The 21,978-nt window shown below is 42.4% G+C and overlaps 1 long non-coding RNA gene across 1 annotated transcript; it reads left to right on the forward strand.

Annotated features, from left to right (window-relative positions):
* The first annotated feature begins 41 nt into the window (after positions 1 to 41).
* LOC114553081 (uncharacterized) lies at positions 42 to 21,861 on the forward strand. The gene is made up of 3 exons (XR_003692238.1): positions 42 to 448; positions 5,168 to 5,321; positions 20,698 to 21,861. It is a non-coding gene; the product is annotated as an uncharacterized LOC114553081 (long non-coding RNA).
* The last annotated feature ends 117 nt before the right edge of the window (positions 21,862 to 21,978 follow it).

The raw sequence follows: 21,978 nt of genomic DNA on the forward strand, positions 1-21,978 counted from the left end.
GCACAGTAAAAGAATAGTTCCAGAAGGGGGCAGCAATGCAACATTATGGATGCCGGCTGCCGTAAAACTCCAAAGAAGCAGAATACAGGAAGTGAATATGGTTGGTGAAAAGATGACTAGCTAAGTAACTGTTCACTTGTGGATGTATCCTTCTGGAATTATGTTTGCAAAGTCTCCGAAAAGTCACTTATGTTCCAGGGCGGTTTACAAATTTTCTGGCAGGGGTCACACACAGAAGCACTCTTTGGAAAGGCCCGGATGTTAGCTATCATGGTAAACAAAGAGAACGATGCTAGCTTGTAGCGATGCGGAGATAACTGAGAATAACGTGATTTATGGATTCATCATGATGGAATCACCATACGAAGACACTGGACTTCCAGGCCTACGCTTGCACGGAGGACTTCGGTGAAAAGGCGCATTTCCGTTCTAGCTAATAAAAAAAAGAGTAAGTCTTTACACTGTATTGTTGTCGTATATGACAGCTTCGACCTCAGCCTCAGTGAACGTCACAGGGCTATGAACAGTGATGTGAACGCTTTAGTGGCGCTCATATTACTGACGTGTGTTTGGATGGCCAGTTTTAGCTAGCGTAGCCTAAAAGCAGTCACAAACTAGACAGCCACTGAACTGAACTGAACAATTGGAATCAGCAGTGATTTCTATTCTTTCTATTCTATTTTCACCGTTTCCACCTGTTCAGTTCAGTAAATGTCAGCTGGGACTTCATCCTCATTTTGAAATTTTTATCAAGAACTCAAACACTTGCATACAGCTAAAAAAACACACACACACAGATAGCTAGTACTAGGGCTGGGCAATATATCAATATTATATCGACATCGTGATATGAGACTCCATATTGTCTTAGATTTTGGATATTGTAATATCGTGATATGACATACATGTTGTCTTTTCCTGGTTTTAAAGGCTACATTACAGTAAAGTGATGTACTTTTCTGAACTTACCAGACTGTTCTAGCTGTTCTATTATTTGCCTTTTCCTCACTTAGACATTATGTCCACATTATTGATGATTATTTATCTAAAATCTAAGTGTGAAGATATTTAGTTAAAGGACCAATTGTCAACCATAGAATATCGCCGCGATATCGAGGTATTTGGTCAAGAATATTTTGATATCTGATTTTCTCCCTATTGCCCAGCTGTAGCTAGTACTAGAGGTGTTGAAATTAATCAAATAATCAATGCATCGAATCGTGGACATGGATGATGCTGCATCGATAATCGGCAGGCTCACAATCGATTATTTCTGTTTACAATTTAATGTAGGCCTAACAACATTTCTGTTTACATATTTGTTATGTTTAGCACATTCAGGAAGTGCCATGTGCTCAGTGCTGTATAGTTTTATGTATCCAATTTATTTAGTATTAGAGCACTGCAGAATGTTTTGTTTTTGAAGCTCAAAAAGCGATGAATTAAATATCCTATATGGCTTTAATAGAAAAATGTATTTGACGCATCGTGATGCATCGAGATATCAAATCGAATTGAATCGCTGTGATAATCGTAATCGAATCGGGAGATCAGTGAAGATTCACACCTCTAGCTAGTACTGTTCTGTAAGTTCAGTGAGAGAGAGACTGCCAGTCACACTGAGTGGTTGGCCGTTGGTTTGCACATCGCCACTTTGAATGTAAAACACATGTTAATGTGTGGGTGGGAGTCAAGAGAATAGAGCAGAGGGTATCCATGTCTCAATATGAAAACGCCCTGTCTGTCCATCTGCAGGAACATTTAATAAGACTTGCACACCAGCAGACCTTTTTTCCATCCCCTCTCTCTTTCTCCCTCTCCCTCCCCCTCCCAGGCTCATGCTCTCTTATCTTTGATCTCCAAGTTCAGATTCTTTTCTATGCAAATGAAGTTGGCTGGAAACTGAAAAAAAAAGTGTTTCAGTGCAGTTGTGAATGTTTGCGCCTGTGTAGTGTTTTGCTTTTCGCCGTACCTTCTGTGTTTGTTTAGGTGTGTAAATGTTTGCTCCATGAACTCTACTATCTGTCATAATGGTGTAAGATTTCTCCTGTGTGTATGCTATTTATGTTCCAACCACATGTGTTTGTTTGAGAGACGTGTTATTGTAGGGGTTGAATGTGCACCAGGGGGCCCGAGTGCGTGGCAGACCCCTGGCCTGCCCCTCCTCGGTGCTCTGGAGTGTGTCTCAGGGCTCTGCAGTGGGTTCATGATGTCTGGCAAAGAGTGTGGGGAATGCAGATGGCAGGAGTGAGAGAGAGAAAAGGACGGAGGGACGGAGGGAGAGGTGTGTGGTTGCATTAATATGGTCTGCGATTCTCGTTAAGACTAATCAGGGGCTTCCTGTACCGAGAGGAGCATGAGTTCACCTTCCCAAGTACCCCAGAACCACCCACACTTACATACACACAGAGACGCATACATGCACACTTTCAGAAAACATAATACACAACAGTAAGGCGCTCACATGCACAAATGCACACACCCCTTCAATCCGACTGCCTCCCATCTCTCATTACTCTTGCTGAATACTGTAGCTCTGTCTCTGCCCCCTCACTCTGACCATGTATCCCTCTCTGTTTGTTTGGCTCCTCATGCACTAAAACTGTCCATAAAATAAGTTGGAAGGAACTGCAAGAAACTTAAAGTGGAGCTTTTTCCACTCTCGGGGTGACTTACCATATGCTCAGAGTCACGTGAGACTACAGCGAAGAGTTCACTCTCCCTCAGAAAGGCCCTCGTCCCAATGTGAACTCTGAGGGGGTCGTGAACTTCAGCTGGCGTGCAGAGGAACTGGCACTCAGGGCGGAGATTGACAAAGACGGACTAGTTGGCATAAAGGTAGCGCAGACGACATCCTGGAATGTGTAACACAATGACGCACTCGTGAGCAGTAGATCATGGGTTGACATTGGCATATTTCAGGAAAAAAAAGTACCTAAGCCTGACAGGAATCAAGTCATCTGCACGCGCGCAAAGCATGTAATACCATCTGTGACCGTTTAGCAGCTCGGAGCCTGTGTGGCCATGATGGCATGGGGAATCTTTGGGCAATATGTTGACCACAGAAACAATAGAAAGGAGATTCCACAATGAAAATGTCATAAGTGCCTTCGCCCCTTTTCCTCTCCCTCCTCCCATCCCTTCCTCTGCTTTCTCCCGAGTTTAAAAGAGCCCCGGGGTAAGATAAATTAATGTATTTAAGATGTGGAAATCAGATATTGAAATCTTTGCCCTCACCATCCCCCCCCCCCCCTTCTTCCCCTGCTTCTCCCCAAACCCCCAGCCTTCTTTACCCCCCTTCTCCCTGCACTGCTGCTCTCTTTAATAGAGTTTAATAGTGCACAGGGAGACAGTGTGATAGATAGACTGAGAAAAACTGAAGAGATTTGGTTTACTTTTTTTCTTCACAGTGCACATTTTGTGTCAAATCTTTTTTTTTTTTTTTTTTTGTGCCCTGGGCTTTGCAATTGATAGCCTCCTTAAAAACTCGACCACCACCACCCTCCTCCTTCTCCTTCTCCTCTTCTTCCCTCCACACCTTCCCACCCCACTGAACCCTGGCCAGCCACAGCTGCCTGGCCAGATGTGAAAGAGAAAGAAGGGGAGAAGAAGGAGAGATGGAGGACAGGGAGAGACCACCTCCTGCTGGGAACGAGGATTGAAACGGAGAGAGTGGAGGAAGGAAGGTATGGAGAGAAGGAGGGAGGATGGGAAGTTGCAGAGGGAAGAGAGGAGATAGAGAATGGGAAAGATGGAATAACATAGCTGGTAATCAAATGTGAAAGAGCAAGCATATAGCATAAATTATTCCTCTTTAGACAATACCTGGCCTTGTCATTAAAGACCACCTACCCAGACAAGCCTTAGTGTGGCCAGTCATCAAACATGGCTGCACTCATTATTTCTGCAGCCTCACGTCTCTTTTCACGCCTTTTTAATGATCACTGAAAACCAAAATCAGAACAAACCCCTTCAAAACAGAACAGTCTAGGGCGTTTTGGAGCTCAGTCTGCAGGTTAGTGGAGTTCGCATGTATCCAGGCTTCTCCATGGGCAGAGCTGATTTATGTAGCAGCTCAGCACTCTAAGCCCCAAGTCCACGCTCGCACCGTTCTCCTGGGGGCTGCCTGATTAGAGATGGGGGAGAGAAACCATGCTCTCACACACCCCACCATTTGGTTTTCATTACACACATGTATGTGCACACCCATAACACACACACACACACACACACACACACACACCCTAACACTTGCACAATTTAGCACGCTCACACAAAAAGATGCAGATGCAGACTTGTGCAATTGTAAAGATGAAGTGGCATTCATTCCTAATGCGTGTCTGCGTTGGGAAATTGGGCATTGGCAGTTGTAGCCCTGGATGAAAGGAGCAAAAGCAAAATGAAGGAGTAGAAATGCGAAATAAAAAAGAAGAGCAATACTTTTAAGAAAACAATATTTAGGATGCATGTTTAACTAAACCGTGTTCTCCTTCTCCTGATGTTCTTGATTCTGCATGACAAGTAACAAGTTCAAATCCACTTAGAACTCCACACTCCCTTTTTCTCTATCTCCTTTCCTATTTATAGCACTGCGATCAGTCCAATGAAAACAATAAATAATGGCCTCTCTCCTTATGAGAACTCTAATTTCATTTATTTTCTACATGCTCTGCCTCAGATGGGCAGATAGTTTGGAAGGCGCCATCAAACTGGTGGCGTCAACCCCTAAACCCAATTTTGTGCATTTTCAATAAAAAAAAAAAAAACTGCTACAGGATGGTACCCCATGCTGTTTTAACACAAGTGTTAATATGTGAGGACTGTAAACACTCGGCTGTAATCACACACCGCAGCATGTGGTCGCTTTGACTGCAATGAGATGAGGAGATGCATGTGTTATAGGTAGAAATGAGAGAGCCTGAGGGGCGCAAGGCCAATTTACAGCACAGAATGTAGATTTGAACAGCTGACCATTGTATGACAACAGAGACGGGGTGTTCGTGTGATCCACCAAAGTCTCTGTTGTGTTCTAAATCATGGGCCATTTGCAGCATGCCGTGAAAGCCTTGTTAAAAATCTGTTTGTCGAGCACCGCGACCGTTGTGCCTCCCTTCAGCATGGCCTTTGGATGCAATCAGTCCTGACTCGGGTTCTGATGTCTCCTCAGAGCTCTCACCTTGCTGCCAGCGTCTCTGACAGTCTTCCAGTCCTTGCTTCCACCCCAACACCTCACCCCGAGTGACATCAGACTCCAGCAATGAGCGGAAACACGTACTGAAAATTAAACACGTAGCCTCACAGTGATGTGCCCCCCTCACCAGGTCAGTGACCCGCCGCTGGAGCTCTGATGGGTTAACCAGATGCACACATAGACAAACACACCCACACCAATAACACATTATGTTACATGGTACAATAAAGATAACACGTCGCACGTCCTGCCGAACATGGTGGCAGGAGCGGGAGGAAAAATCAAATAAAGAGAAAATAGGAGAATACATTTTCACATACATTACATTGCATGCGCTCATCCAGCGCATATGTAATATATGTGATTTTGGTTTTCAAGAAATTCATTCCCTTTTTGAGAAATCTTGGAGTGACACATTTGTCACATAAAGCAGCGTAAGATGACCATTGGTGTGACCGCAGACGAGACAGAATTTTTGTTTTTTAATGCGTATTTATGTCATTTTTTTATAAATAGTTTAACTATTCTATTTTAATGTATTTATTATTTTCATCATCATTACTATTAGCCTACTTATTACAGTTTTTTTTCGATTGCTAGACGACACACAACGGGAGCTAGGCTACATGTGCAAAACTCTGACTACAGTCTGCACAGCAGCAGTTCATGCGGCCCAAACTCTAGTTGGTTTTTCATTGGTTGAACACAGTTTTCAAAACTCTACACACCTATCCCATCACTTTAACCACAACGTGCACAACACTGTAGATTCACAGCACCTTTTTCAAATGCTAACACACTGCTGTCAGAACTGTTAACCACACACTCAAAACAGAATAGATGCCAGTCTGGTGCCTATCAAACACTGCTGATGTATACAAACACCAAATAAGAATGAAACAATTACACTATACCGTTTGAGAGAAACGGGTAAAAGAGCAAAGATACCAATATGTCCATGTAATGGCGCTTTTCCATTACATGGTACCTACTCGCCTCGCCTCGACTCTACTCGCCTTTTTTTGGTTTTCCATTACGAAAAAAAGTACCTGGTACCTGCTAACGGGTACTTTTTTTAGTACCTGCTCAGTCGAGGTTCCAAGTGAGCTGAGGCGAGCCGAGAAGGTGACGTGAAACCCTGCAGGCTGCTGATTGGTCGGAAAGAAGCGTCACTGATCACTGCATTGCTAGCGAGAGACGGCATTTTTAAATAGTTTAGCCAGCGGTGTTTTTTTGCTGCCGGAGGCTCCACGCAGAGCTTTCTCCGTAGCATACAAGTGGCCTGATGGTTATACTGGTGCGCTGGTGTGTGCATGTGTGATGTGTGTGTGTCGAGTTGCCGTATGTGTGTGTGTGTGGGGAGCTAGTGAGCGAGGGAGAAGTGAGAGAGTGACGGCGATTATCTCCGCAGCGAGTAGCGACTCTAGAGTCATATATATGTGAGAGAAACAAAGCGAGTAGCGACTCTAGAGTCATATATATGTGACCACGGTGGGAAATCTGGAGCCGTAAACGTTAACTATCTCTTTGATATCATGTTGTTTACGGAGACGGAGAACAAGGAAATGCGTCGGGGATATGTCAATGGGAAAAGCAAGCTACTAAGCCACGCCCACGGCAGTCGCTATGACAACCAGCCACGCTGGGGCGATACTAAAATCTGCAATGGAAAACGGACGCACAGCGAGTCGAGGCGAGTAGAGTCGAGTAGAGTTGAGGCGAGTCGAGCAGGTACCATGTAATGGAAAAACGCCATAAGATGTCTGAGGTTATGTACAGAGCTATAAAAAAAGTGAAAAATACTATATCTTTACAATAGTAAAACTGCGTTCTTAATGTTTTTTCAGAAAGTAATTGAGGTGAAGGCAATGGAAACACCACATTAATTTGTATTTAGAGATATGATGATCATCCAATGTGATGAAGAGAGCTTGCCATATGATGCTAGAGAGAGGCAAGATTAGTCATACTATTCTTTGTTACTGTTACGTATGTACCTTTTAGTTTTTTCCCCAGTAATTCCATAAATTACCAGAGACAAAATACTATATTGAAGAAAACTGCTGATTTTCATTCCTTCTTGTTTTTCAAGAAGCAGGTCCGAAGACTTTCATTAAGTTATATAATAAAAAATAAAAAACAAATTTAAAAAATTGTTTTAGCAGGTTTAAAAAAAGAAAAGAAAGGGTTAGGGTTACTGCACTTACTGGTGTGGCTGCCTTTATGACTAAGAATGTGTTTATGTAAAGAAGCACCTGTTAGGAGGCTGCCGTGGTCCCTAGCGATCACGTTCAAGTGTTAAAAGAACAATGAGGTGGAAAGAAGTGGGTGAGAGGATTCTGAAGGGGGACGTAGTGGAGACAGACCAGGCTGGCTCACCAAGGGGGTGTCTCTGTCTGACAGGAAGTGTAGGTCAGAGTGTGTGTGTGTGTGTGTGTGTGTGTGTGTGTGTGTGTGTGTGTGTGTGTGTGTGTGTGTGTGTGTGTGTGTGTGTGTGTGTGTGTGTGTGTGTGTGTGTGTGTGTGTGTGTGTCTGTTTGTGTCTGTTTGTGTCTGTTTGTGTCTCTGTCTGTCTGTCTGTCAGGTCTTTGTGTGTGTTGTGTCTGTCTGTCGTGTCTTTGTGTCCGTGTGTTGTGTCTGTGTGTGTGTGTGTGTCTGTGTCTTTGTGTGTGTCTTGTGTCTTGTGTCTTCTGGTGTGTGTGTGTATGTGTCTTGTGTCTTGTGTGTGTGTCTTGTGTCTTGTGTGTGTCTTGTGTCTTGTGTCTTGTGTGTGTGTGTGTGTGTGTGTGTGTGTGTGTGTGTGTGTGTGTGTGTGTGTGTGTGTGTGTGTGTGTGTGTGTGTGTGTGTGTGTGTGTGTGTGTGTGTGTGGCCAGGTCCTCCGCAGCAGGTCAGGGCTGTACAGCCAGCAGGAAATGACCCCAAACATGCACATGAAGATTTAACCCAATGTGCACCGTGTCCTCTTCTCATCGGAGGTTCTTCTCTGGACGATAACCATCACTTACACTGTCAGCAGAGATTTAATTTCAGTAGCAAACAATTCGGATTGTCTCTGTAACATTATCAAAAGTAAGCATTTCAGTAACTTTTTTTATTGTTATTGCGGATGTAAAAAGTACAGTGGCTGTGTCAGTCTAAGGGGAAAGTATGTCAGTTATGAAAGTTATTTCAATCAATAATAATCAAATCATGGCTGCATAATGACATCATTCTTGGAGGTGGATGAAGTAACAAAGTGTATACGTGATCATCTAAATACACGTAAGAATATTTGGAATACTTGAGCGGAGGTGCTCTAAATTTAGCTTCCCCTTGACTTGCCCTCGCCTCCTCCCAACACTTCTGCCTTCCAGTCTGAAACAATGGACCCCCTATGTCCCTCCCCCATCCTCCCCCCCACCCAATACACACACACACACTCCTTTTGTCATTATTGGATGTGCTACCTCTCCCTTTGTGTGTGTGTGTGTGTGTGTGTGTGCTTGGGGGGTCCATCTGGCCTCTGGAGTCCCAAAAGGAAGAGCATAATGTTTAGCGGCCCTCCTGTGCTCGTCGTTTTCGTGGCGATAGGGACACTCTGCCTCGGTGGACAGGATGTGACTTTTGGGGGCGTAAGAATTCTCAGACGGTGGACCCTGCCTGACGTTATGGGGGCAAAAAAATGTGTATGACATTTTCGGACAGGATATCTCTGCCTGTTAGCAGACACGTTTACATCACTCTGATTGACCCATTAACTCATCAGGTTATGTAAGCAGCATGCTGAATATCTAAAGAGAGTGCGTCAGCTTCGTGTGCCTATCTGTGCGTCTTCATCCTGCTGCCACTCTCTGTAAGGGCATGGTTGTCCACAGTAGCAACGCAAACAGGAGTTGATGGGGTGATCTAAGGTTCATCCTGTTTTGGTGTGCAGTTGCAACCTTGAAACATGTCATTTTCCTGGAGTGTCTTGGTAAAAACAGATGGTTGTTGTTATCAGGATTTGTGAGGAAGCCTCGTTGGCAGCTCATTAGTTCATCCTCTCTTTCCTCTTTTCTCCTGTCCTCTCCCTTCGGCTGATATTGCAACAACTGAGCATACGATTTCCCCCTTGTGTTTCCCCATCAAATGAATAGTTTGACATTTGGGGAAATATGCTAATTTGCTTTGAAAGTGCAGAAAGTTAGATGAGATCATTGATACCACTGTCATGTCTCTATGATTTAAAAAAAAAAATATATATATTAGAGCCGGGACTTTAACGCGTTAGTTAAGATTAATTAATTACAGACTTTAATGCGTTAATTAATTACACAAAAAATAACACGTTAAACATTTTTTACGCATTTTAATCACACTTATTTTTGCACCGTGGGACATTTCTCACCGGATGATTTTCGGCGGACCAATTATACTGGAGCACCAACTAGCGTTCATGACTTCAGACCTTTTATATAATGTATGTCAATGCTTCAGACAACAACAAACCACAGTGAACATGAACAAAGAAGCTGACGAGAGCGCTTTGGTTGGCTCCGTGGATGGGAAATTTTGTTATAAAAAACGAACAGATGGAAGCGTCGATTAGAGCATGGTTGTGTGCAAGCTATGCAACAAGGAATTCGCATGTCACCGCAGCACATCGAGCCTCAAGTATCACCTCGACGCAAAACATTTAGCAGCTAGCGTGGACGTTAGCCCGACTCCGAGTACAAGGACCCACACCCAACCTACACTCCACCAGATGACTGGTTTAAGGACCAGGGTAACTAAGTCTGAATGTACTTGAAAGTATTGTGTTTTACTTAAAAAAACATAGTTTACAGAAGGTCTACCTACCTATAGGCTACCTGAATTTCTGAAATGTACTATATTTCTAAATATGCTATTGCTACACTTAATGGCAAAAATTGCACTGGTCTGCTGGACTTGGTTGAACAAAAATAAACAATATTGTGTTGCTTAAGCTTATGTATTCAGTCATTATTCAATGGTATACTAAAAATCCATGTGAAAAAAATTACTTCTCACTGTTTATTATTAATATTTATGGAATTAAAATGCGATTAATTTCGATTAATTAATTAATTAATTACAAAGCCTGTAATTAATTAGATTAATATTTTTTAATCGAGTCCCGGCCCTAATATATATATATATATATATATATATATATATATATATATATATATATATATATATATATATATAGCCAGTAGCCAGTTAGCTTAGCTTAGCACAAAGACTGTAAACAGGAGAAACAGCTAGCCTGGCTCTGTCCAAAGGTAACACAATCTACTTACCAGCACTTCTCCCCAAATAACACAATACATTGTTTGTTTAGTCCGTACAAAAACCAGTGTAAAAGAAACGTGACAATACTCTGTTTTACGGGTGGTTACTGAATGTTCCAGTCTTATGTCCAGGACCAGTAACCTCCTGGCCATGAAATACTTTTATTTTTGTGTCTAACTAAACTTAAAATCCTTATTCCACAATGTCTGACATCATTACATATATATTACATTTTTTATATATATATATATATATATATATATATATATATATATATATATATATACATATATACATATACACAGAGTACTGTGCAAAAGTCTTAGGCAGGTGTGAAAAAAATGCTGGAAACTAAGAATGCTTTCAAAAATATAAATTGTTTATTTTGATCAATTTACAAAATGCAAACTGAGCAACCAAAAAAACATCTAAATCACATCAATATTTGGTGTTACCACCCTTTGCCTTAAAACCAGCATCAATTCTTATAGGTACGCTTGCAAAAAGTCAGGGAACGTTGAGGATCGTAGGCGCAGTGGTCAGCCAAGGAAAGTGCAGCAGATGAAAAACACATCAAGCTTATTTCCCTTCGAAATCGGAAGATGTCCAGCATCATCCTGCCATCAGCTCAGAACTGGCAGAAACCAGTGGGACCCAGGTACATCCATCTACTGTCCGGAGAAGTCTGGCCAGAAGTGGTCTTCATGGAAGAGTTGCAGCCAAAAAGCCATACCTCCGACATAAAAACGAGCCAAGCGACTCAACTATGCACAAAAACATAGGAACTGGGGTGCAGAAAAATGCCTTTTTTAAATATTTGGCTGTAGCAGAAGGTAGGTTGTTCGCCGAAGGGCTGGAGAGCGGTACAATAATGAGTGTCTGCAGGCAACAGTGAAGCATGGTGGAGGTTCCTTGCAAGTTTGGGGCTGCATTTCTGCAAATGGAGCTGGAGATTTGGTCAGGATTAATGGTGTCCTCAATGCTGAGAAATAGAGGCAGATACTTTTCCATCATGCAATACCATCAGGGAGGCGTATGATTGGCCCCAAATTTATTCTGCAGCAGGACAACGACTCCAAACATACAGCCAAGGTTATAAAGATCTATCTTCAGGGTAAAGAAGAACAAGAAGTCCTGGAAGTGATGGCATGGCCCCCACAGAGCCCTGATCTCAGCATCATCGAGTCTTTCTGGGATAACCTGAAGAGACAGAAAGATTTGAGGAAGCCTACATCCACAGAAGATCTGTGGTTAGTTCTCCAAGATGTTTGGAACAACCTACCAGCCGAGTTCCTTCAAAAACTTTGTGCAAGTGTACCTAGAAGAATTGATGCTGTCTTAAAGGCAAAGGGTGGTCACACCAAATATTGATTTGATTTAGATTTCTCTTCTGTTCATTCACTGCATTTTGTTAATTGATGAAAATAAACTATTAACACTTCCATATTTAAAAGCATTCTTAGTTTACAGCATTTTTTCATACCGGCTTAAACTTTTGCACAGTAATGTATATGTTCTATTTTGGCTTGTTCCAGCTCTTTATGTGATGTTTAAACGGAGTGAAATATTCAAACCCAATACTACATGTTTGTGGCTGCAGCATCCCATCAAAGTATTTTAGATGTGCATCTTGTGCATCATTTCATATAGCCCACTGTCTTCCAAAACCTTGCCTGAAATAGTCTTTTGTATCTTATGTAATGTCTTAAGCATAAATGGTCTTTGGGATTGCCTTTTTCCATCTGCAAAACATCTCCAGACTTCGCCCTGCTTTAACACACGGAAGTCTTAGTCAGTGTTTTGGTCACATCACACGTTGACTGCTGCACTGTGATCCTGGCAGGCATCCCCCACAAACTTGTTCACCGACTACAACTCATCCAGAACTCTGCAGCACAGATTATTACACTGAACATGTCACACCCCTGCTGATTCAATTACTTTGGCTCGCTGTGTCACAATGCATTAACTTCTTAGGAATATTTTAAGTTATCCCTAATCTTTACCCTGCTTATCTCACAGACCTTCAGACCGCGTTCAGACAGCCTGAGCCGGCCGTCACACAGTCCGGCAAAAACGCAGGTATTTCCATTCATTTTGAATGGGGGTAGTGCGTTTAAGCTGCTGTGGTTTGCTGCAGGGGGGTGGGGGGGGACACGCAAAAAAAACGCAGCGGGCCTGTGGCAAAAACTGAGACCGACACAACGTTTAGAGAAACGCAACCCCCACGTCACGCTGCGGTGGCCAATCATGTAACCAGAGATCAGACTTGTCAGTCTGTTTTGAGCTATGGTTTGAAGCGGTGTGAGAGTTCCGTACAGTAAACAGGAAACATCACTGCCTTTATCGCTGCCACAGGAACATTTTAAAACACAATGAGGTCCAGACCAGCTATTCAATGATGAAGGTATGTTAAGTTTTGAAGACCTGAGAGCTAGCTTTGAGGTCCCTATGACATCCTTCTTCCTTTATCTTAGCTTAAGATTGGCCCTTAAATGTTATGGAGTACCATGGGGGAACAGTCTTGAGATGCACCCAATCATTAAATGGCTTGTTGATTCTCCTGTGGGAGGATTAGTGTCCAGGATTTATGCTAAACTGATGCAAGTATCCGTAGGAGAACTCCCAATACTAAAGAAATGGGAGCGAGAGCTGAGCTCGGAGGGGAACATAATTAATTGGGAGACAGTTTGGGACAACATTTCCCACTGTTCCAAGAACCCAAATCACCAGCAGATCCACTTCAACATATGTCATAGGACATATTGGACTCCTCAGAAGAGCTACGTCTCTAAAGCCATTCCTACTCCCTATTGCACGTTCTGTCAACCTGAACAAACTGGAACTTTCTTGCACATGGTCTGGGAGTGCAGGTGCATCAAATAATATCTGATGTGATAGGATGTCGACTTCCTACTGACCCGATTGTTTTGTTACTTAATGACTCTAAATTACATCTGCTTGGGAGACAGAAGAAAATTTGGCTAGCTGGATCAACCGCGACCAAGAAAATGATAGCTCAGCGCTGGCTTTCCCCACACTCGCTTTGTATAAAACAGTGGTTGGCATATTTTCTGGACATAGTTAGGCTTGAGCTCTCTACAGCAAGGATTAACAAAACCGAGTCATCTTCTATAGACCTATAGCATGGTGCAGCAGCACAGGTATCAGTCCTAATGACCTCCGCATCACAGGAAGTAGAGGAGAGGGACTAGGCAAGGTGTGATCTCTGTTTGTGTGTATTGTTTTTTTTGTTTTTTTCTCGAGACTGCAGAGGGTGGGGGGGTGGGAGGCTTTTTGTTCTTGTTCAATTGTATTTGTATGTTCTGTATGTTCTAAATATAAAAAACACAATAAAAAATGTGTCTAAAAGAAACAAAACACGATAATGTAGGGCTGCACGATATGACTTAAAATCAAAATCACAATTAATTGCACATTCTACCTCGATAACGACAAATGAACAATAATTAATCACGTTTTTCTAAATCATCTTTTCTGAAGCCCAAATTTTTTCAAACGACGGACGCTGCGTTTTTTTTTGTTTTTTGGGCCCGAGTTGCTCACTTGACTCGGTCTCTGTGTTTGAGTTATCCTCCGTTATGGTTACCATGCGGCTGACTGGTCCAGGCAAAGTCACGTGACTACACACGCGGTAGAATGTTTGTTTTTAAGGAGAAAGTAGGCCTATCAACAGGTATAAATTATCGAAATTATCGTCATGGGAAAAATACGTCGATAACAGCATCAGAATTTTGATGTCAATACATTTTCGATAAATTGTCCAGCCCTACGTTGAGGGTAATAAAACGAAACACAAGCACTGTACTGCGCGGGAGTTTGAGTAACAGCGGAATGTTTCCAACAAAGCACTCGCTATGTCTCGCTCGTCTCTTTTCTCTCTCTCTCTCTCTCTCTCTCTCTCTCTCTCTCTCTCTCTCTCTCTCTCTCTCTCCTGTGAAATAACGCTGCTTTCAAGTGCGGTCGGAAACGTAAAAATCTATAAACGATGTGATGGAAATCGGTGATTTTGAACTTTAAAGTCTCCTTGTGCTAAATTGGGGGGGTTAAAGAACACAACAGGACATCACGCAAATGGGCCGTTTCATTGACACCCCACCCCACCCACCCCCGCGGCAGCCCCTCCCACTTCCTACGGTCTTCATCTGCAGGTCTGGCACTACCAGCCATCGACCTCACACACCACAATCGGAGGTGCCAGGGCCTTCTTTTATGCTTCACCCAAACTCACTTCCCATTTAATACTGATTAAAAATCATTACTAATATATGCTCTGTTGCTTATTGAATGTTCCATGACTGATCTTATGTGATGTAAGATAACCTTGAGTGCCGTGAAAGGCGCCATTAACTAAATTGTGTTATTACTTATTATGAGTTTATAATAACTGACCCCAAGCAGGCCAGTTACTTGTTAAGGATGCCCTCCTCTGTAACCATCCTCTCCCATCTGTCATTCCCTCTCGTTTCCTCTTTCTCTGCACTGAACAAATGCGTGCATGTGTGTATGTGTTTCTAAAGAATGTGTGTCAGTGTGCATCTTTCCGTGGCAGCATTCCAGTAAAACTGAGCCAGTGAGGGGTCTCTGTCTCACATCCCTCTTCAATCAAACACAAACACACACGTCCGGCCAGCCTGGCCCACGCTATCTTTCCCTGCCTCCTAGTGCCAGATGCACACACCCTGTGCTCTCCCTCTTCTCCTCCTCTTCCAACATTCCTCCGCTGCCTCCTCTCTCTCCTCTGCTTGCTTTTCCTCCCCCCACCTCCCCTCCGGTTCAGCACCCCTGTGCATCACATTGTCTCCCGGCTCTTCATCTTTCTCCACTTCCTGTGTCCTGCTCCTTGTGCCCCCTACAACCCCCTCCTCCTTCCTACCCCGCTTCTCTGGGCTTCTCTCTCTCTCCTCGCGACGTGACTTTTAGCACAGACAGTGGGGCCGCTGCCAGTAAACTGGGGCAGAACTGGCTGAAGATGTGCACTCGCTCGCTGTGGTGTCCATGTACAAGGCTGACTGTGACATACGCAAGCGGACAAAGACAGATGTGGTTCACAGCAACTCTGTCTTTGCTTCTGCTATCTCATGTAAAAGCCACGGGCGAAAGATTTTAAGGAATAGGTCAGCATTGTTCACTTTCTTGCCATGGATAACGATACTACTCCTGCATCCTTTAAATATACAGTACAGGCCAAAAGTTTGGACACACCTTCTCATTCAATGTGTTTCTTTATTTTCATGACTATTTATATTGTAGATTCTCACTGAAGGCATCAAAACTATGAATGAACACATATGGAATTATGTACTTAAAAAAGTGTGAAATCATTTAAATTTTAGATTCCTCAAAGTAGCCACCCTTTACTTTTTTTGATAACTCTGCAAACCCTTGGTGTTCTCTCAATGAGCTTCATGAGGTAGTCACCTGAAATGGTTTTCATTTCACAGGTGTGCTTTGTCAGGGTTAATTAGTGGAATTTAATAAAAAAGCAAAGGGTGGCTACTATGAAGAATCTAAAATAAAAAGTACATAAATAAAGTACATAATTCCATATGTGTTCATTCATAGTTTTGATGCCTTCAGTGAGAATCTACAATTTAAATAGTCATAAAAATAAAAAGGAAACGCATTGAATGAGAAAGTGTGTCCAAACTTTTGGCCTGTACTTTATAGCGGGATAGTTCCTTTACCTTCGCATAAAGACTGGAAACAGGGAGACACCGTAAGCCTGGCTCTGTCTGAAGGTGACAACATCTGCATACCAGTGCCTAAATACCACATTATTTCTCATGTGTTTAGCCAAAGTATAAAAGTGGGAATTTTTTGGCCAAGAAATAGTCTTGCACTTAATCCTCAGTAAAACCACCATTTGTAATACACTTTGGTTTTTGTACGGATTAAACCAAGCCAAATTGTAAATAACTAGTGAGTTGTTGTTTTTTCAACCCAACTGAACACATATGGGAGATTTTTGAGCAATGTATTAGCCGGCATTCTCTGCCACTGTCATTAAAACATCAAATGAGAGAATATTGTATAATCACTTATACAATGAAGTTCTCATGGTGACCCAAACCTTACTTACTGTAGACAATAATGTTTTTTTATTTCATTTGTCACCCATCCTAATTTGCTTTTATTTCCAATATGCCACCAAGCTTCACTGGACAACAACATGCTTTCAATACTTCACAATATACATTTCCCACTTTGTCTTACACATAATGCAGTTGTTTTGTTTCCCGACCCAAATTTCTCCACTCAACACAACTAACAATATCACTAGCTGACAGCAGTTGTGCTCAAGACTCAGCTGGGAAACACTTTTTATTTTTTATTTTTTATTTTTGTAACGTGATCGTGGGAATGAAAGAAGGATCCGATTTGCCTGAAGAGAGCAATAGAGAGAGAGAAAGACATAAAGAGGAGGGGAGACAAGCTGCAGCTGGTACAGGAAGTAAGGGTGATGCCAGTGGAGTGTGGAGGGCATGAGAGCAATCCACAGAGCGTTCTCACAGGAGACACCAGAGCTCAGCAACCCACACACACACGCATGCATGCACGCACGCACACACACACACACACACACACACACACACACACACACAGTGGCACAGTGAAGTGCGTGATTGTCCAGACATGTTGTTGTGTGTCTGCGTGTGTGTAAGTGTGTGTGTTTTTTTGCAAGTGTTATCAGGAGGTTGAAGATGGAGACCGAAAACGTTGGACCATCCCTCGCTCTCTGTGTTTACACTCCGTCCAAACAGCAGACCAGCCACTGAGGCTAATGGGGCTCTAATCTCAAGCTGGATGACACACACATGTTGTCTTCTGAGCTTCCCAAACAGACCAGAAACCTCTCTGTGCCACATGTGCATTTACAACATACTCTCCCCGTACTTTTTATACCTTTTTAACTGTATGTAATGCAGTTGGCGCACATGGAAATTACTTTTTTTTTTTTACCCATATGGGGAGCAATTTTCACACATAAATTAACAGATTTACACAAGCGTCCGCTCCCGAACAGAGATAGAGAGATGAACAAACCTGCAGAAAACAACACCCTTGCTTTCTCACCTTTAGGGTGTTATCTATACCCATCCACTGCGCACGCACGCACACACACACACACACACACACACACACACACACACACACACACACACACACACACACACACACACACACACACACACACACACACAAAGTGAAAGTGATGAGGCACTTGGTAATTTATTACCCTTGTCAAACTGAACAGAATACTAATGGACTGCCTTTAGGTTTTGTAACTCCATGCTAAGGTTATGGACACCCTGTTTTTAACAGCTCAGTGACTTTCTCTTTTCTGTGACACAAGGAAATACACACACACACACACACACACACACACACACATTTGTGCCCAGGCTCAGTCTTTGTTCTGAGAATGCATCACCAAATACAATAGCGTCGAAGTTCCAGCAGCAGATCCGACAGTCTCACCTTCACACTTTGTGTCATACAGAGAACACCTCTCACTGCCAGCGCTCTCACATGATGTCACGCTCAGTAAACGAAAGGTCGCACTACTTCTGTAGGCCTTACAACTCACAGGGCCTATATGTGTCTCTTACACAAAATTACACTCTCACCTTCTGAACTGCAATTGTTTGCATGCCAACTCATTAGTCTGTTCAACTCTTTCCGCTTCAGGCATGTAGTGTCTCTCTACCTTTTCCCTAATAGATAGAGATCTCATTACTTCTAATGTTTTGTGTGTGTGTGTGTGTGTGTGTGTGTGTGTGTGTGTGTGTGTGTGTGTGTGTGTGTGTGTGTGTGTGTGTGTGTGTGTGCGTGTGTGTGTGTCACCCAGCCAGGCTGGCCGTCAGCCTCTCTCCCCCAAGGCCATGCAAGTTTGTCCAGGCTTGTCTGGCCGCTGCACTCCTCTGTGCTGGATGTGCAAACTTGATGATGTAAAGCCCCTGTTTGGTTAAGTGTGTTTGCTTCTCCCTCTTGCTTCCAGCAACTGTGAATGACATATTCATGAACCTCTTATGCCAGTTTCTATTATCATGTGGGCTAGTATTTTAACACCAAGTTTCTGGAAAGTTTAGCTCCTACTCGAGGTCGGTTTATAGTAGGGCTGTCCTCAACTAAAGAAATTCTTAGTCGACTAACACTTATACAATTTTGTCAACTAATCGATTAGTTGATTTAATTGACAGAGCTGTGCGCTTTGAGAGGTGGTTAAGACTAGAAAAGCACAATATAAATGTAGTTAATTAACCATCTGTAAAACTGAGTTTCTCCACAATTAATCCTGCAAAAGCACCACTTTAAATCTTGTGTTTACCATAAATGTGCTCAGAAGTTTCTTGGAAATAAGTAATTAAGCATGAATAAGCATAAAAAAATGACTAATCGACTAAAGAAATCTTAGTCGACTAAGACCAAAACGACCGATTAGTTGACTAAACAACTAAGAGGTGGCAGCCCTAGTTTATAGGTTTTTTGGCGTCCTGGTGTGCAAAAGGCTATGCTGTTTTTACACTTGTACACATGTTTCTTTAATATTTGATTTGCATGTTTCTGATAGTATAAGTCTAAGTCTAAGTATGTGCAGCAGCAGAAAGACTCTGCATTGTGTGAGCTGAGAGAAACAGGATGGGTGGATTTGTCAGTGCAGGTGCCCACATGTTAGTCAATCTGCTGGCAGGAAATTGCACTGGCATAGACACACAAACACACACACATTGCCCACAATATACACCCAATTTGTCACCCGGGCCCTTTCAGCAGCTGAAGCAATACTTCCTCCTCTTACTTCTCTTGACCCTGCTCTGCTTCTCACACCGTCCTCAGCTCTCTGAAAATATGATTTCATCTTTGTGACATAGCCAAACCACCCAGCACCATTTTAATCCTCCTAATCCCTCACAACAGCACATTAAGTCACCATTAAGCTTTACAGTTGACTCCACTTTGACTTAAGTGTTTATTGTCAAATTAAAAACTGTACAAGCCCTTTACATATACGATTTAATCATTCTTTTAAAGTTTTGTCTGCCAGTAAAGATAGACCAGCACTTCCTGCAATGAGAAACCCTCCCATCTTATATTTACGTGACATTTAAGCAGGCATGATGAAGTTGAAGTTTCTACTTTACCTTGAAGTGAGACTATGTACGTTTTGAACAGCGGCAACAAGTGAAAGTGACCAGAGGATGACGCACAAAAAAGGATTCTCTTCCATCACTTGCTTTAAAGCCGTCCTTGTCTGTGACGATGCTTAAATGTTGTGTTCCAGGAACACCAGGAAACTGACAAGTCAGTTACGCAGCAGCGTAAAAAATCTTACCAACATCAGCTAGCATTAGCCGCCGTAAGCTACTAGTCATACCAGACTAAGTAAGGCTGTAGGAGCAAAATTCCGTCAGGTATGCGAATAGAACAGCGGTGCATTGCTCGTTACTTTAAACAACATCAATTAACTCTGCATTTCCACCCACACACAGCGCTACATATAGTTTCAGAATCTATCAGCTTATTCTTTTTGGTTTTCCAGCTACCGATAACTCTCATTTCCAGCCACAGAAGGCGACTGTGTTTTGACAACAACAAAGCAAAGCAGCTCTCAACTGTTGGTTTGTAAAATCTGTTTATGAATATGTTATTGCTTATTTCAAAAATTATATTGTCTCACTTGAACATGTTGTCGGTGGAGGCTAGCGATATTGAAAACTGTTTTCAAAGCTCTAAACATAGTTTACATACTGTGCATGTACAAAAGGAATACATTGTTTTGGAAGCACATGCTGCTACATGTATTGCACCTTAACATATCTCATGAAAGAAACCTGTAAAAACACTTTATTCTACAAGGCTGTTTAAATGGGCCTCATAAGATTTTTTTTTTGTTCTAAAGAAATCCAAGCACAGGTTTTATGGTTGCTTTTGTCTTCACATCTACCCCAGCAGGTGAACTAGGTTGGGTATGAGGGCAAAGTCATAACTCTGATACATTACCTAACTATGTGCATACTTGGCCGTACAGCTCAGCTGCATTATATCTCCACGTTTTTCAACTTGTCAAAAGCAGAACTAGCCATAACACCAGAGTATCACCAGGGAGTAAGGCTGGGAAACAAATTCACAGAAAGTGGGAGAGGGAGAGAGTACCATATGTGGGTGAGAAACATGTTCTCATACAGGCTGTTTTTCTTTTGTTTCAGCTGCGCGGCCCCACCTTAAATGAGGACAGGGAGCAAGGGAGCACACTGGACAGCGGAGGGGAGAGGTAGATGGGAATTCATTGAAGAATTGGGCATAATGTGCTCTGGGCAGTCCCCGATCCAGCTGTTTTCCATTCGGTGGGAGTCCAAGCAGTGAAATGTAGCAGGGGTGGGATGGACAGGCAGACAAAGAAGTGTAGAAGAAGAGGAACAAGACTGTAAAACATTGTGTGAGACACAACATGTAAAGGTCATGAAGATGGCCATTCAAGTGGCCTGGTGTGTCCTTTTTCTTTCTCTTCATGCTTTCTTCTGTCTCTGGCAAACTAAGTAGAACAGTGGGCTCCAAAAGACACTCCCTTTAAAGGATTGAGACTTGTTTTTAGATGTATCAGTGTTTGCTTTTGTTGTTAACCTACATCTTTTTAGCCTTATTAAATGCTCCACATTGTATACACAAAACTTCCTCTCTGCAATGTCTCCTAAACCTCTGGCCTATGGCCCCAACCTAGTACAAATTACCCGAAAAAAGCACATTACTTTTCAAAATATACTGTGTTTTGTAGTGGCTTCATAGCCATGTTCATCCAAGACTCTCTCAAAAACTTTGGACACATTCAATAGGTCAAGTAATGGTCAATCGTAGCTATTGTGCTAATTATAATCAGCCTACTTAACCTGCAAAGAATATGCAGAGCTAAAAGATATGGAGTTGTGCTCCTATGCATTGAGCAGGGAGCCATTTACACTAATTGATACTGTACAACACACATGGGCGAAGTTCTAATTGTCCACACATATTAATGTACATTTTGTGTTACTGTAATTCATATTCAGCATAAAACAGTGACTGAAACTATTTTTTAAATGTTAAAGTTCGTGACCGTTTCACACTTCTACAGAAACTTGTGTGACTAATGGTTTCTTTTTTCAAATGATGACATAATATTGAAAGTTGCATTAGGAGCCTCCAGGGATGTTTTTCTACACTTTCTGGAATTGAAGAGAAGTTGGGGAAATCCAGAAATAGTCAAAGCCTTTTTTTAAAGACCTATTATGCTTTTACCATGTTTACTGTCCTATCTATTCTGTTACAATGATATCGGATTAGGGCTGGGCGATAGGGAGAAAATCAGATATCACGATATTCTTAACCAAATACCTCCTGGCGGCGATATTCTAGGGTTGACAATTGGTGCTTTAACAAAAAATCTTCACACTTAGATTTTAGATAAATAATCATCAGTAATGTGGACATAATGTCTAAGTGGGCAAAAGGCA

This window comes from Perca flavescens, chromosome 3, assembly GCF_004354835.1.
Source record: "Perca flavescens isolate YP-PL-M2 chromosome 3, PFLA_1.0, whole genome shotgun sequence".
Classification (NCBI taxonomy): Eukaryota; Metazoa; Chordata; class Actinopteri; order Perciformes; family Percidae; genus Perca; species Perca flavescens.